The 14,938-nt window shown below is 40.0% G+C and overlaps 1 protein-coding gene and 1 long non-coding RNA gene across 2 annotated transcripts in view; one reads left to right on the top strand and one right to left on the bottom strand.

The window, feature by feature from the left end:
- Positions 1 to 14,938, bottom strand: part of GNG2 (G protein subunit gamma 2) — a 212,562-nt gene that overhangs the window by 163,781 nt on the left and 33,843 nt on the right. The gene's annotated exons all lie outside the window — the stretch shown is intronic.
- Positions 2,118 to 14,938, top strand: part of LOC145512814 (uncharacterized) — a 40,700-nt gene continuing 27,879 nt past the window's right edge. Inside the window, exons 1-3 of the long non-coding RNA XR_014058812.1 lie at positions 2,118 to 2,142; positions 12,768 to 12,925; positions 14,004 to 14,122. This is a non-coding gene — a long non-coding RNA (uncharacterized LOC145512814). The remainder of the gene's footprint in view (positions 2,143 to 12,767; positions 12,926 to 14,003; positions 14,123 to 14,938) is intronic.

Here is a 14,938-nt window from a genome sequence, read left to right as displayed (position 1 = left end):
CTCCTGTTTGGCCTCTAGTCAACCTCTATTGGTCAGGGAAGGCCAAGAACCCTGGCTGGTATCAGTGAGAGCAAGTTTGTTTAATCTTCACACAGAAATCCCCAGCCAGCTCAACAGCTTCACTCAATAGAACTTGGTGTTCTGAGCTCTGTATGAGGGTTTTCTCTTGCTTCCAGAATGCCCCTCAATCCAGCCACTATCAGCCTAAATCCTGCTCTTCCTTTAATGCTAGCTCAAATCCTATCCACCATTCTAGTTTGCAGTGATAATTCTAACACTTAACATTTACTGAGCCAGATACTATGACAAACACTTTAATTATTATTTAGTTGCCATAATCATGCTATGTAGGAGAAATTACTATTAATCTACAGACTTAGAAAACTGAGTCTCAGAGCAATTAAATAACATTCCCAACATCATACAGCAAGGAATAAGTAGAAGAGTCATCTCTTTTTATTTGTCAGTCAATCATATTTTTAAAAAATTGATTTCAGTTTGGGGGCACTTGGATGCCCTGGTGTTTTATTTATTAGGTGGTTGTCTTTAAGACACTAAAATACCTGGATTCAAGGAAATGTATCCACTCACAGTAACTAATAGAGTAAATCTCACATGAATACATTGCCTTTTAGAAATTTTTGTTTTCCAAAAGGATGTCTTCATTGCATGGCATTATTATTTTTTTCAGTACTCGGCTAATGCCCTAATTCCTCAGTGAGGAATAAGTTAGCTGCAGAATGGTTTTAATTTTACCACAATAGATAGCTGTGATGCTCTGGGAAAGATTCAAAAACTTTAAGGCATAGTTTCTATAATAAAAACCACTGAAATCCTGATTTCAAAGAATATCTAATGGCATGGATATAGTTGATAAAAAAGCATAGTACAATACAGAATACACAATATTAAGTGAAAATTTAAATTTAAAATATGCACTTACAGATACATATTTTTTAAACCGTGGAAATAAGTACACAATAAATGTTAAGAGTGGTTAGCTCTAAATGGTAGAGTAATATGTGGTTTTCATTTTCTTTTTATACTTTATTTTCTAATTTTTCTGAAATGAGCATGTATTGCTTTTAATATCAGAAAACAACAAAAATTCACTCTCCAATAAAAAGAACTAAGGCTCTTTGGGGGAAATGGCTGAGTCCATGTCTAAGGCAGGAAAAGAACAAGGTGAGCTTTGACATACTGTTGTTTCAGAAAATATGGGGACACTCAAAGACAAATGGGATTGTGTCAGAAGGTTCCAGGAACTGGCTCAAATGGCTCCAACTGGCTAAATTTAGAACAATGAGAGCATCAAAAATAATAATGACTGTAGTAAATGACAACATGCTGAATGACTATGACAGGAGAGAAAAAGGGAAAAAGGAAAGAAGATATGCTGGATAAGAAATATTGACATGATAGTTAGAAAACTAACCGTTTTGTAACTTCTAAGTAATATTTGATTACGGCAAGAAAGATCAATGGATGGTAAAGCTATCGGGTGAAAGGTAGTTGAGAGACTAGATAATATCATGGTACAGACAGAGTATTTATTTGCCAAGAAAGAGGATGTTCCTTTAGCAAGGGAGACATTTAGCAGATCTTACCTTAGCCAAGGACTCCAAATGACTCCTTTGCTCATTAAATCTTGAGAAGTGTGGTCTTAAACCATGAGATAGAGAAGTGTGCAGAGGTAAGTTTCTAATAATTTTCCTTTTCTGAGTATGGCGATTCTCAAAACTGCCTTGACACAGAAATCACCTGGAGAGCTTTAAACACCACTAGTGCCTGAGTCCCACTCCCAGAAATTCTGATGTGATGGGGTTGGAGTGCAATCTGGACACTGAAAATTTTTAAAGATCCCCAGGTGAGTATAGGGCTTCCCAGGTGGCGCTAGTGGTAAAAAATCCATCTGCCAATGAAGGAGATGCAAGAAACATGGGTTCCATCCCTGGGTAGGAAAGAGCCCCTGGAAAAGGAAATGGCAACCCACTCTAGTATTCTAGCCTGAAAAATCCCATGGACAGAGGAGCCTGGTGGGCTACAGTCCATGAGGTCACAAAGAGTTGGACATGACTGAGCACACATACTTAGGTAAGTATACTGTGCATAAAGGTAGAGAAGCACAGCCCCAGAGAACCGGTAAGCTAGAAATGCTTTCAGCTGCAAGTAATCAAACCCAAGCAGGGGTGGCTTAAGCCGGCTGCCAGACTTTACTGCACATTAGAGTCACTCAAGGAGATTTAAAACATTCTGATGCTCCAAAAAGATGCTGACTTAATCGTCCTGGGTGTTTTCTCATGGCAGATATTGTCAGGCTGGTTGGGTAGCTTGGTCATGTTAACTACTATCCAGTTCTCTCTTGCCTCTGTCCTCCACTGAGTGGGACTGTAGCTGGGACTTGCCAGCCCTCTCTGCAGCCTGGGTAGCTATGCGCTTATGTTCTTGCCAATGAAATGTGAGTAGAAGTATGTACCACTTCTGAGCCGGTCCCATACAACTTCTTAGGCTCCTCCATACTCATCCTCCTCCCTTCCATTTGGAAAGGTCATGACCTGAATAACCTTGGAAGGCATGTGTAGAAGAAGGCTCTTACCAAGAGTTCCTACATGGAGATAGGACGAGCGACCCGCCCACCTGACACTCCCAACATGAACTGTTCTGTGAAACAGACACAGTCATCAGAGTATTTGCATTATGTGGGCACTTTCAGCTATTTACCAAAATCAGATATCACCTTTTCTTATCTTTGTAATACCCAAATGAGGCAAGTATCACTAGGCCCAATTAACTATGAGGAAGGTAAGACACTGTCACTTAGCTAGAAGGTAGCAGAGAAGAGGCTTCAAACCACGTTTTTCTTAAACAAAACCCAGGTTCTTAATCACATACCATGTATTTTCCCATGGAAGAACACTTACAATAGGAAAAAAGGAAGAGTTGATAGATTCTGTAGTTAAAAGAGAAAACATCTGTGCTTTAAAGACTTAATGATCAATTCTGCATTTGGTGCCTTGTTGCTCAGTAATTTTTAATTGCATGTTTTTGCCTCAGCAACCATGTCCCCTTGACTGCTTTTTTTCACATGTGTGTTATACGTTCACATGTCTGTTCTATATGCTGCCACTATATTAGTCTCCCTAAAATAAAGACCTGCTCATGTCATATACTCCTTCACTTCCACCTTTAAAACCTACCAGCTAAAGTCCAAATTTCTCACCTACTCCTAACCTTTCTTTCCCTACACAGGCACTCTGCTCCAACCAAATTTGCTTATCTCCTTTAACTGATTCACAAACTTTCACGGTAAGAAGGGAGAACTTTAAGGTCAAGTAATTCAACAACCATCTGCATCAGCTAACTATTGCTATGTAAAAAAACATCCTAAAACTTAGAGCTTTAAAACATATTTCTCATCATTCTGTGAGCTGATTGTGTGGTTCTTCTGTTGGTCTTACTTGGGACCACTCATATGATCCTATTGTCTGGCAGCTGGGCTGGATTGGAAGTTCATTAAGGCCCTTCTCATATGACTGGCAGCTGCATGCTGTCAGCTAGGGTGCCTCCAGGCTGCTCCATACGGGCTCCATCCATGAGATGTCTCTCTCACCCTCCAGGGCTCCATCCATGAGATGTCTCTCTCACCCTCCAGGGCTCCATCCATGAGATGTCTCTCGCATCCTCCAGGCTCCTCCATGTGGCCTCTCTCTCTACATTAGGATAAACTAGAATCCTTTACAGCTGGCTTCCAACAGGAGAAAAGCAGAAGCTATTGGACCTTTTCAAACTTAGGCCTGTAGCCAACACAATGTCACTTCGGCTACATTCTACTGGTCAGAGCAAACCACAGGGCCAGTCCAGATGGACTTTATCTCTTGAAGGGTGGAGTGGCAAAGAATCTGCGACCATCTTTAATTACCCAGGCGGTCTCATTCCTTCTACACATGTCCTCCCCTTATTCTTCCCACCTCTACTCAATACTCCTTCTCAGCACAGTCACATTATAGTGTTTCAGGTGGGTCCCAGGGCTGGACTTGCCTATATTTGAATCCCAAATCTACCAGCTACCTATGAGCTTGAGCAAGTTACTATACCTCTCTATACCTCAATTTGTTCAACCGTAGGTTGGGGGATGGAGGGCAGGGTGGATATAAATCCTACATCATAGGATTGTTGTGAGAATTAAATGAGTGAATACAAAGTGTTGGAACATTGTTTGGCTTTAGTAAGTGCTTTATAAGTGTTATCTGTTCCCTTGTGGCTCAGCTGGTAAAGAATCTTCCTGTAATGCGGGAGACCTGGGTTCGATCCCTGGGTTGGGAAGATCCCCTGGAGAAGGGAAAGGCCACCCACTCCAGTATTCTGGCCTGGAGAATTCCAGGGGGTCACAAAAAATCGGACATGACTGAGCGACTTTCACTTATTGTTGACAGTTGGTTGATCTAATTTTTCTTAGTTGGCACAGAACACAGAGGAGTCAGGCTGGACCTGGTGTTTAGGCTCCATGGCAGAGGGTATTAGAGGAAGAGATACATACAATCCCTAAGGTGCCATCCTTGCACCAATATGCCTTGACTTAGTTGGTTACGTGAGGATTATTTTAGGCAGGGGAGGGCATCTATGTGCTTATTTCTCAGCTTCTGAAAGTGTTCTGCTGAGATAGAACCACTAAGTCTGTAATGCTGAATCCTACAACCTATGGCCTAAAAGGTAACCTCAAAATCATCTAAATTTCAGTTTTCCTGGTTTAACGGAGAAGGCAATGGCAGCCCACTCCAGTGTTCTTGCCTGGAGAATCCCAGGGACGGGGGAGCCTGGTGGGCTGCCATCTATGGGGTCGAACAGAGTCGGACACGACTGAAGCGACTTAGCAGTCGCAATACTTGAACACTTGAACACCTTTTTTTTCTTTTAACAAGGGCACTTTTCAAAATCCAAAGGAGAAGCCTACAGCAGAAGTTGCAGGATTCTAGAGACTGACAATTCTGATCTTGGCACACAGCATACAGCCCCGAGCAGCCATGATTTATAGCAGCAGAGTCTGGACAGGAAATCCATGACAGAACACAGAATCCCAAACACACAGACTGTGTGGTGAGGGGAGTGGGCAGAGCTGGGGAGAATGACTTGGGGGCCAAGGGCAGACCTCTGTGGACATTGCTAGCCCATCTCTCTAACCATTAGTCATTTTCTGTGCCTGTGAGTCTTATCTTTCCCGTCCCATTCTTTTACAAACAGGTTAATCTTTGCTCTAAGAGAGAGAGAGGAGGGAAAAACTAAATTCACTGAGGCTGAGGGTAATCATATTAATCCATTAGTTCAGATGTTATTCAGATGTTATTTCAGGATAAGATTGCTATTAGTCTGCCTTAATTTATCTGAAAGTTCTGTAATAAGACTTCCTGCAATTATTATTTGTCTTACAGCACAAAACAGGCAAAGTGTAGTCTGAAAGATGAAAGCAGTATGTAGAGCTTAGACCTAAAACTCTGAAATAACATTTTTTGTGTCCTTATTGTATCCTGGAATGAGTAGCCTTTCCCTTCTCCCCTGAAGAAGGGAAAGGCTACCTACTCCAGTACTCTGGCCTAGAGAATTCCAGACTGTATAGTCCATGGCGCAGCAAAGAGTCGGACACGACTAAACAACTTTCACTTTATTGTCTTCAAGTTATATTTTTGAAGCATCAAATATGGATATAGCACTATGCTAGGCACTGGGTGGAGTGGGATATAGGAAAAGAGATCAGATGTTGAGTCCATACTCTGGTCAGGCACCCTAACAATACCGAATTTATAATGGGCCCTGGAAGTAATAGGCTGTCCTCAATAGCTTTAATGTAGAGTGGAGATGGCATGTACACACATGAATAGTAGCCTATTCATGTTACTGGTACTTTTTTCCAGCTTTTATAGAAACATATTTAAAGTATAAAACATGATGTTTTGATATATGTATACGTTTTGAAATGTTTATCACAAGCTAATTGACATATCCATCACTTCACAGTTACTTTTTCTTTTTTTGATAAGAATGATTAAAACCTACTCTCAGCAAATTTTCAGTTTACGATACAGTATTGTTGACTATAGTCACTGTAGTGTATATTAGCTTTCTATAACTCATTCATCCTGCATATATGAACTTTCTATCCTTTGAACAACATTTTCCCATTTTCTCCACCCCTCAGTCCCTGGAAACCACCATTCTACTCTGCTTCTAAGAGTTTGACTTCTTTAGATTCTGTATATAAGTGACATCATACAGTATTTGTCTTTCTGAGTCTGGTCCATTTTACTTAGCATAATGTCCACCAGGTTTATCTGTGTTATCACAAATTACAAGAGTTCCTTCTTTTTAAAGTCTGAATAATATTAGAGCATATATATATACACACACACACATATATATAGAGAGAGCACATATATAGAGCATATGTGTATATATGTGTGTGTGTATACACACACACACATATACACATTTTCTTTATTCATTCACCTGTTGATGGTTACTTAGGGTGTTCCCATATCTTGGCACAGTGAATAATGTTATATAGGTTGTGTTTTTAACTGTGTTGATTACTTCCTTTGCTGTGTAGAAGCTATTTGATTTGAGGCACTCCCATCTGTTTATTTTTGCTTTGGGGGTAGTATCCAAAATAATTAATTGGCCAGACCAGGGTCAAGAAGCTTTTTCCCTATTTTCTCCTAGTAGTTTTAAGTCTTAAGTTTAGGTCTTTAATCCATTTTGAGTTTACTTTTATATATCATGTGAGATATGGGTACAATTTCATTCATTCTTCTGCTTGTGGATATTGGGTTTTCTCAACATTGTTTGTTGAAGAGATCATCCTTTCTCAATTGTGTATTCTTGGCACCTTTGTCAAAAATCAGTTGACTGTATATGCATGGATTTATTTCTGTGTTCCCTATTCTGTTTTGGGGTTCTAAATATTTGCTTTTAGGCCTGTACCATACTGTTTTGATTACTATAGTTTTGTAGCATATTTTGAAACCAAGCCATATGTGCTTCCTGCTTTGTTCTTCTTGCTCAGGATTGCTTTGGTTTAAGGCAAGAGATTAATGTAAAGAAATGCTTTGAGATTAACTAAATATGAATCATAAGTGTGAGCTCCTGTGGTCATAGCAGCCTTTCTCAAGAAGCAGCACCCTGGATCATGGATATGATTTAGAGGTTGAAGAGCACAGGCTCAGACTCCAGATTCAGGGTCTGGCTATCCCATGTATCAGCTGTGGACTCTGGCCAAGCTACTTGACTCCTCTATGCTTTGGTTTCTTCATCTATAAAGTGGACATGAGTTATATTTACTTTACAGGGTGGTTGTAAAAATTAAATGAAAATAAAATAAAATACTGGGACTAACCATATCATTAGTATCACCCAAGTGCTAGTTGTTAGTGTTTTTATTGTTTTGAAGGGTAGAGAGGAAAGAGGAGCAATAACATCAATGGTTTATGGTAGAAGATGACATAAGCCATCTGTTACAGGAGAAGAGTAATTAGCACAGTGTTGGCTCAGCCTGTCTCATTCTCCACCCTCTTGCTTGCTTGGCTCTTGGAGTCAGAAAGTGTCAGAAATATAAATGAAGAGTGGCACTGGAATTACCCTAGTCAATCTTTTGTATTCTCTTTGACATTTTTCAAGAGGTCCCATAGGGCTTGGATGGCTCTTCAGCTATCTTTGCCCTCTAACTACTCCTTGTTTAGAGGGAGCATGAGGCAGAGCCTGGGAAGAGGGTTTTCTGGCCATTTCCTCCTAAGCTGAAGTGATCTCAGCCACGTCTGAACCCGCAGGGCACTTTGTTTAAACTACTTTTTTGTTGTTTGTTTTAACACTTACCTAGTCTGTGTCATAGTAAGTTTACTTTTGCACATGTCACACGACCCTGATGAACCCCATGAGGGTTAAAGCTGGGCCTTACTTGCTTTGTATTCTGACCACAGTGCTTTACACAGAGTAGCTGCTATAATTACTGTTGAAATAAGTGAAGAGTAAGGTGAGTGATGAACCCACTACTTGAGAAAAAAGATTCCAATCTTAAATAGTGGAGATCTTAAGAATTTCATAATCCCCATTTTGAACAGGGTTTCAGTTCATTCCAGGAACTGGACAGGCAGCTTATATTGTAAGGTAAAATGTGACTACTTGTTTTCTTGTCAGATATTGACACTGGGCTGAATTAAGAACAGTGAGGAATGACAGCCTCACACTGGCTCTCTCCTGAAATACAGCACTTTATCAAGAAGGTGCTGGAGCCGGGGTTGTAATGCTGTTAATGAAATTGGCATCCTAGTCGGATTGCTGTGAACGTAATTTGAAATCAGGTATAGATATTTTAAGATCAATTGCATTTGATCAGCCAATGATGCTAACAAATCTCTTCACTGTACAACATTTAAAAGGAAACTCGTCATCCACATTGTAGTTTAGAAAATAACCACAGAAGAGGAAAACATCCAGATAAATTTTGGGTTTCAGTTTTCTCTTTCAGTGGTATCATTGTAGAAGAAATTCTTATAATTCAAAATATAAGTTTAGAGAAGTAGTTTGACATTTCAGCATTTAATTCACTCCTCCCTACTAACCCTTAGGCCAGTGGGGATTAATACACAAGAAGGCAAATTTCAGTGAGGCTGAATGAAGGAAGGATCTCAGAGAAATAAGAAGTACAAAGTAAATTTCATTAGCAAAGCAGAGCACGACCTATTTGTTAAATGCTGTTTTGAGACTGGAGGCTACAAAATAGTGGTTTTCAATTCTGGCTGCATATTGTTGTTCAGTTGCTCAGTCATGTCTTATTCTTTCTGACCCCATGGACTGCAGCCCACCAGCCTCCTCAGTCCATAGGGTTTTCCAGGCAAGAATACTGGAGTGGGTTGCCATTAGAGTTTTTTCTCCTGTTTTTATTTTTACTTTTTATTGAAATATGACATATTCTCCATGAAATACACTAATCTTAAGTGGAAAGTTTGATGAACTTTTATAACGGCACCTACCTGTGTACACTGTCAGATAAGATATAGAATATTTCTAGCACCCTGGAAGCCTCTCCAGGGATAACTGCTCTCCTGACTTCTATCACCATGGACAATTTTGCCCACTCATAAACTTCATATAAATAAGATCATACAATATACACTTTTATGCACCTTTTTTTAAACTAAAGATAATTATGTGATTCATCAATGTTGTATATACAGTTTGTAGAGAACATAGGCAAAACATTCTCTGATATAAATCATATCTATGTTTTCCTAGGTCAGGCTACCAACGCAATAGAAATAAAAGCGAAAATAAACACATAAGACCTAATCAAACTTATAAAGCTTTTGCACAGCAAAGGAAACCATAAACAAAACAGACAACCTACAGCCTGGGAGAAAATAATTGGAAATGATGCAACTGACAAGAGTTTAATTTCCAAAATATATAAATTGCTCATAAAAAAACAAATAGCCCAATAAAAAATAGGACAGAAGACCTAAATAGACATGTTTCCAAAGAAGACATGCAGATGCCCAATAGGTATATGAAAAGATGCTCAACATCACTAATTATTAGAGAAATGCAAATCAAAATTACAATGAGGTACCGCCTCACACAGGTCAGAATGGCCATCATTAAGAAGTCTGCAAATAACAAATGCTGGAGAGGGTGTGGAGGAAAGAAAACCCTCCTGCACTGTTGCTGCGAATGTAAATTGGTGCAGCCACTGTGGTAAACAGAATGGAGGGTCCTCAAAAAACTAAAAATAGAGTTGCCATATGATCCAACAATTCCACTCCTGGGCATATATACAGACAAGACTATAATTTAGAAAGATAATGTGCCCCTATGTTCATAGCAGCACTATTTCCAATAGCCAAGATATGGAAACAACCTAAATGTCCACAGACAGATGAATGGATAAAGAAGATATGGTATATATATACAATGGAAAATTTTACTGAGCCATAGGAAGAATGAAATAATGCCATTTGCAGCTACATGGATGGACCGAGAGATTATAATACTAAACAAAGTAAGTCAGAAAGAGAACAACAAATACCACATGATATCACTTATATGTGGAATCTAAAATAAGACACAAATGAAGTTATTTATGAAACAAAACATACAGACAGAGAGAACAGACTTGTGATTTCTCAGAGTGGGGGGTGGGGGGACAATTAAGGGGGAGGTTGTAACGGGAGTTTGGGATTATCAGATGCAAATTATTATACATAGAATGGATAAACAACAAGGTCCTATTGTATAGGATAGGAAGTGAAAGTGAAAGTTGCTCAGTCATGTCTGACTCTTTGTGACACCATGGACTATACAGTCCATGGAATTTTCCTGGCCAGAATACTGGAGTGGGGAGCCTTTCCCTTCTCCAGGGGACCTTCCCAACCCAGGGATCGAACCCTGGTCTCCCACATTGCAGGCAGATTCTGTTACCAGCTGAGCCACCAGGGAAGCCCGTATAGCATATGGAATTATATTAAATAGCTTATAATAAACCATAATGGAAAATAATATGACAAATAATATTTATATTTATATCTACATCTATATCTGATCACTTTGCTGTATACCAGAAACTAACACAACATTGTAAATCAACTATACTTCAAAAAAATACCATTAAAAAAATTAAGTCTTTGTGTCTTGATTCTGGAAATTCATTCTACTATTGATGAACATTTGCATTGTTTCCAGTTTGGGGCTATTATGAAAAAAACTTCTGTGAATAAATATGTACATGTGTTTTGGTGTCAAATTCTCTTGGGCATATACATAGGAGTGGAATTGCTGGGTCATAAGGAAAGCATATATTTATATTTAGTAAATACTGTCCAACATTTTCCAAAAATGGCTATATTAATTTATATTCCTACTAGCAGTGTATGAGAGTTCAAGTTGGTCTATGTCTTCTCCAATTTTAAAAATTATGCTTAGGGAGCAGTATGGGCTTCCCCAGTGGCTCAGATGGTAAAGAATCCGCCTGCAGTGTGGGAGACCCGGGTTCGATCTCTGGGTTGGGAAGATCCTCTGAAGGAGAGTATGGCAACCCACTCCAGTATTCTTGCCTGGAGAATCCCATGGGCAGAGGAGCTTGGAGGGCTACAGTCCATGGGGTCACAAAGAGTCGGACACGGCTGAGTGACTAAGCACAGGGAGCATTATAAGGTACCATCCCCAGAGAGTCTTGTGTGATTCTCCTGGGGCAGGATTCACACACTGGTACTTTGGGAAGTTCTCCCAGGCTATTCTACTGTGCAGCCAGGGCTGAGAACCACACACTAGAATGATGTTCTCAGGTGGCTGGCTTTCAGAATCAGATAGAGAAATTTAAACGTTGTAGGTCTTGGTTCCTACCCCAGACCTACTGAATCAGATTGTCCAAAGGAGAACCTGTGGTTTAAGCTAGTTCCTGGAAGTGATTCAGATGCAGAAGGAAATGACAACCCACTCCAGCATTCTCGCTGAGAAAACCCATGGACAGAGGAGCCTGGAGGGCTATTGTCCATGGGAACTGAACGGACACGACTGAGTGACTGTGTACACATGGAGGTGATCTGGATGCGTCCAGCCTTAAGTTAAGCAACCACAGATTCAAGACATGTTTATTATAAATTTAACGTACTTTTTTTCTAATATGAAAAAACTCACACACATAGTAAAAAGCAAACAAAAAATAAAAATAGTTTACTTACAATGGAAAGTAAGTCTTCCTCCTGAGCTAGATTCCCAGTGACTCTCCATAGAGGCAACTGTATTGTTGAGCTTCGTGTTTTATATGTATCCTTCTAAAATTTTCCTGAAGGTATTGTATTTGGGATCTTTATGTTGCAAGTGATCAAAAACTCTTTGCATATTGGCTTAAATTTTAAAAAGAAAACTTGGAGAAAATTGACATGTATAACTAAATAGTCCAAATTTACCTCTGGCTTCAGGTACAGTAAGATCTAGAGATTTAAACTCTCAGTCTTGGTTTTTCATATCTTTTGTTTTTTTCTTTATCATCATGCCTATTCCCTTCATGGCAGCAAAATGGCTATGACAGTTTTTGCCCTCCGAACTTCATTTCCATTCTGAATAGTCAACGTATGTCCTAGTAATCCCCCACTTAAGACTCATCAGCAACTCAAAATTGTGAGATTTGTGTTGTGCTTGTGCTTAGTCACTCAGTCATGTCCGACTCTTTGTGACCCCATGGACTGTAGCCCGCCAGGCTTCTCTGTCCATGGGGATTCTCCAGGCAAGAATACTGGAGTGGGTTGCCATGCCCTCCTCCAGGGGATCTGCCTAACGCAAGGATCAATCCTGGTTTTGCAGGTGGAGTCCTCACCGTCTGAAGCAACCCTAAAAATGTTTTCCATCCTATTTCTATTTACCATTTGTGGCTGTTATAGTGGATACTGTCTAAAATTAGAGCAGAAATTTTACTAGTTTAAGTGGATTAATAGTTTGGGGGAAGTGCTAACAATATTGGAAACTCCTGTATACCACAAACTCCCTATATACATTTTATATTACTTGCTCATTTTTGAATCATAATGCTTTTGACAGACATAACTTATTCCAGTTGACTTTCACTATTATCACTAGTAATTATTATTGTAAATTTGTTTAGATTTTCCTGCCTTAACAGCGGTAATACTTTTTTTTTTCAAATGCTGGTCTAGAACTTTCCAAAAGTATTCTTCCTTTCTGACAGTTTCAAAATGTTTTCAGTCTATCTTGCTTTCCCTCTAATACAGGTTCCAACATCCTCCAAGGAACTCTGGCTCCTTTCAGTGGAAAATGATGAGACCAGTCAGAATGTGGAGTCAACGCTGCACTCTGGTGTGACCATGACTTTTGACTGCAGGAATGACAGAAACACAGCAGCAATGTATCATAGAGCATGGTTCTCAATGTGAGTGAATTTGTCCCCCAGGAGGCATTTATCCAGGAACATTTTTACTCTACATGAGTTGACTGAGGCTCCTGGGGGGGAGGTTGGGGGGTGGGGGGTGGTTTCCTACTGGCATCTAATGCATAGAGGCCAGGGATGCTGCCAAATATTCTCCAGTACAGAGAGGACAATCACCACCGCAGAGCATTATCTGGCTCCAAATGTCAGTAGTGCTCAGGATGAGAAACTGCCTAGAGTATTAGCTCATGTGGATACTTTCAGTGTATCAATACCTGCTCTAGTTCCCTCCCTTTGGTTTTATAATATCTTGTTACACACATAGGTAACTTTCCAACCTGTTTGTATATATTGACACATATATATATACATGATTGTATATACTCCTATAAAATTTGACACTGTACTACAGAGTATCACACCAAATCCTGTACTTGAATTACAGCGCTACCCAGAATGGGAGGGAGAGTCTCCACATTGCATGAACCAGCATTTACAGCTGCACTTCAGGCTGTAGGCTGACCGGTACGACTTATGAACAGAGTCCATGATGGAAACTTCATGGCAAAGTGCGGTGGTCGTGCTTTTCTTTCCCTTCGTTCCCCCTTCCTCCTTGACTTCTAGCTCAGATGTCTAGAAACCAAACCCACACAGTGCAGAGTCTCTGATCTACTGCTTGGTGCCACCCAAAAGCAGCACCAGCTTTTAGAAGAAGAAGACAAAACCCAACCTCCCCACGGCACCACGGGAATCTCAAGGGCAGGCAGCCTTGGCACGAAGAGTCCTTGTTATGGAAAAAATTTCTACGTTTTTCTGTTAGTAGTGTCATTTCTTCATTCTGCTCTTATTTTTCAAACATTTTTTGGAACTATAACATATATACAGGAGAGTGCACAGAAGTGTGTAACTTGATGAACTTTAAAAACCTGACTATGTCTGTGCAGCTAGCATCTAGAATGAGACATGGCCATGTCTGGAACTGGAAATCCGCTGGCACGCCCTTTCAGTCTCTACCCTAACCCCAACCAAGAGTCATTCTAGTAACTTTTAACAGCATAGATTGTATTTTGTTGTTTTTCAGTTGTTAAGTTGTGTCTGTTCTTTCGTTGAAGCTGAAACTACTGATGTTGAAGCTGAGACTCCAATACTTTGTCCACCTCGTGGGAAGAGTTGACTCATTGGAAAAGACCCTAATGCTGGGTAGGATTGGGGGCAGGAGGAGAAGGGGACGACAGAGGATGAGATGGTTGGATGGCATCACCAACTCAATGGACATGAGTTTGAGTAAACTCTGGGAGTTGGTGATGGACAGGGAGGCTTGGCGTGCTGCTTTCCATGGGGTTGCAAAGAGTCGGACACGACTGAATGAATGAACTGAATCATACAGGGTGTACTCATTTGCGTCTGGTTTCTGCCACTCAATGTTGTATTTGTGGATTCACTCATATTGCTGTTTAGTAACTGGTAGATCCCTCACTCTCATTGCTGTAGGGTATCACAGTGTATGAATATACCACACTATTCATCCCACTGCTGATGAACATATGAACAGTTTCTATGGGGGCTACTTCAAATAGTGCTGTTATAAACCTTTTTGTAAATATCTCTTGGGGAACGTGTGCAACACATGTATGCATTGCTGTTGGCTCCTAGGAGTGGAATATCTGGGTCATAAGTAAGCAAATGTTTCGTTTTAGTATATAATGCCAAACAGGTTTCCAAATTGGTTGTGCCAACTTACACACCCTCCATTAATGTCAAAGAGTTCCATTTGCTCCACATTATCACCAACACTTGATATTTTCCATATTTTTCTTTGTAGCCATAACGGTGGGTATATTGTGGTATTGCCATGTGGTTTCAGTTTGTATTTTCCTTATGATGAATGCAACTGAACATCTTTTCATGTAGTGCTTGGCTATTTAGATATCATTTTTTTTGTAAAATGTCAATGCCCTATCCATTGTGTGGAGTTTTTATGTCCATTTTTTTTTGTTTTGTCTTCCTTGCTGTATA

Source organism: Giraffa tippelskirchi, chromosome 7 (genome assembly GCF_054371585.1).
Source record: "Giraffa tippelskirchi isolate mGirTip1 chromosome 7, T2T-mGirTip1v1.2.pri, whole genome shotgun sequence".
Taxonomy (NCBI): domain Eukaryota; kingdom Metazoa; phylum Chordata; class Mammalia; order Artiodactyla; family Giraffidae; genus Giraffa; species Giraffa tippelskirchi.
This window is presented reverse-complemented; position numbering and strand designations above follow the sequence as displayed.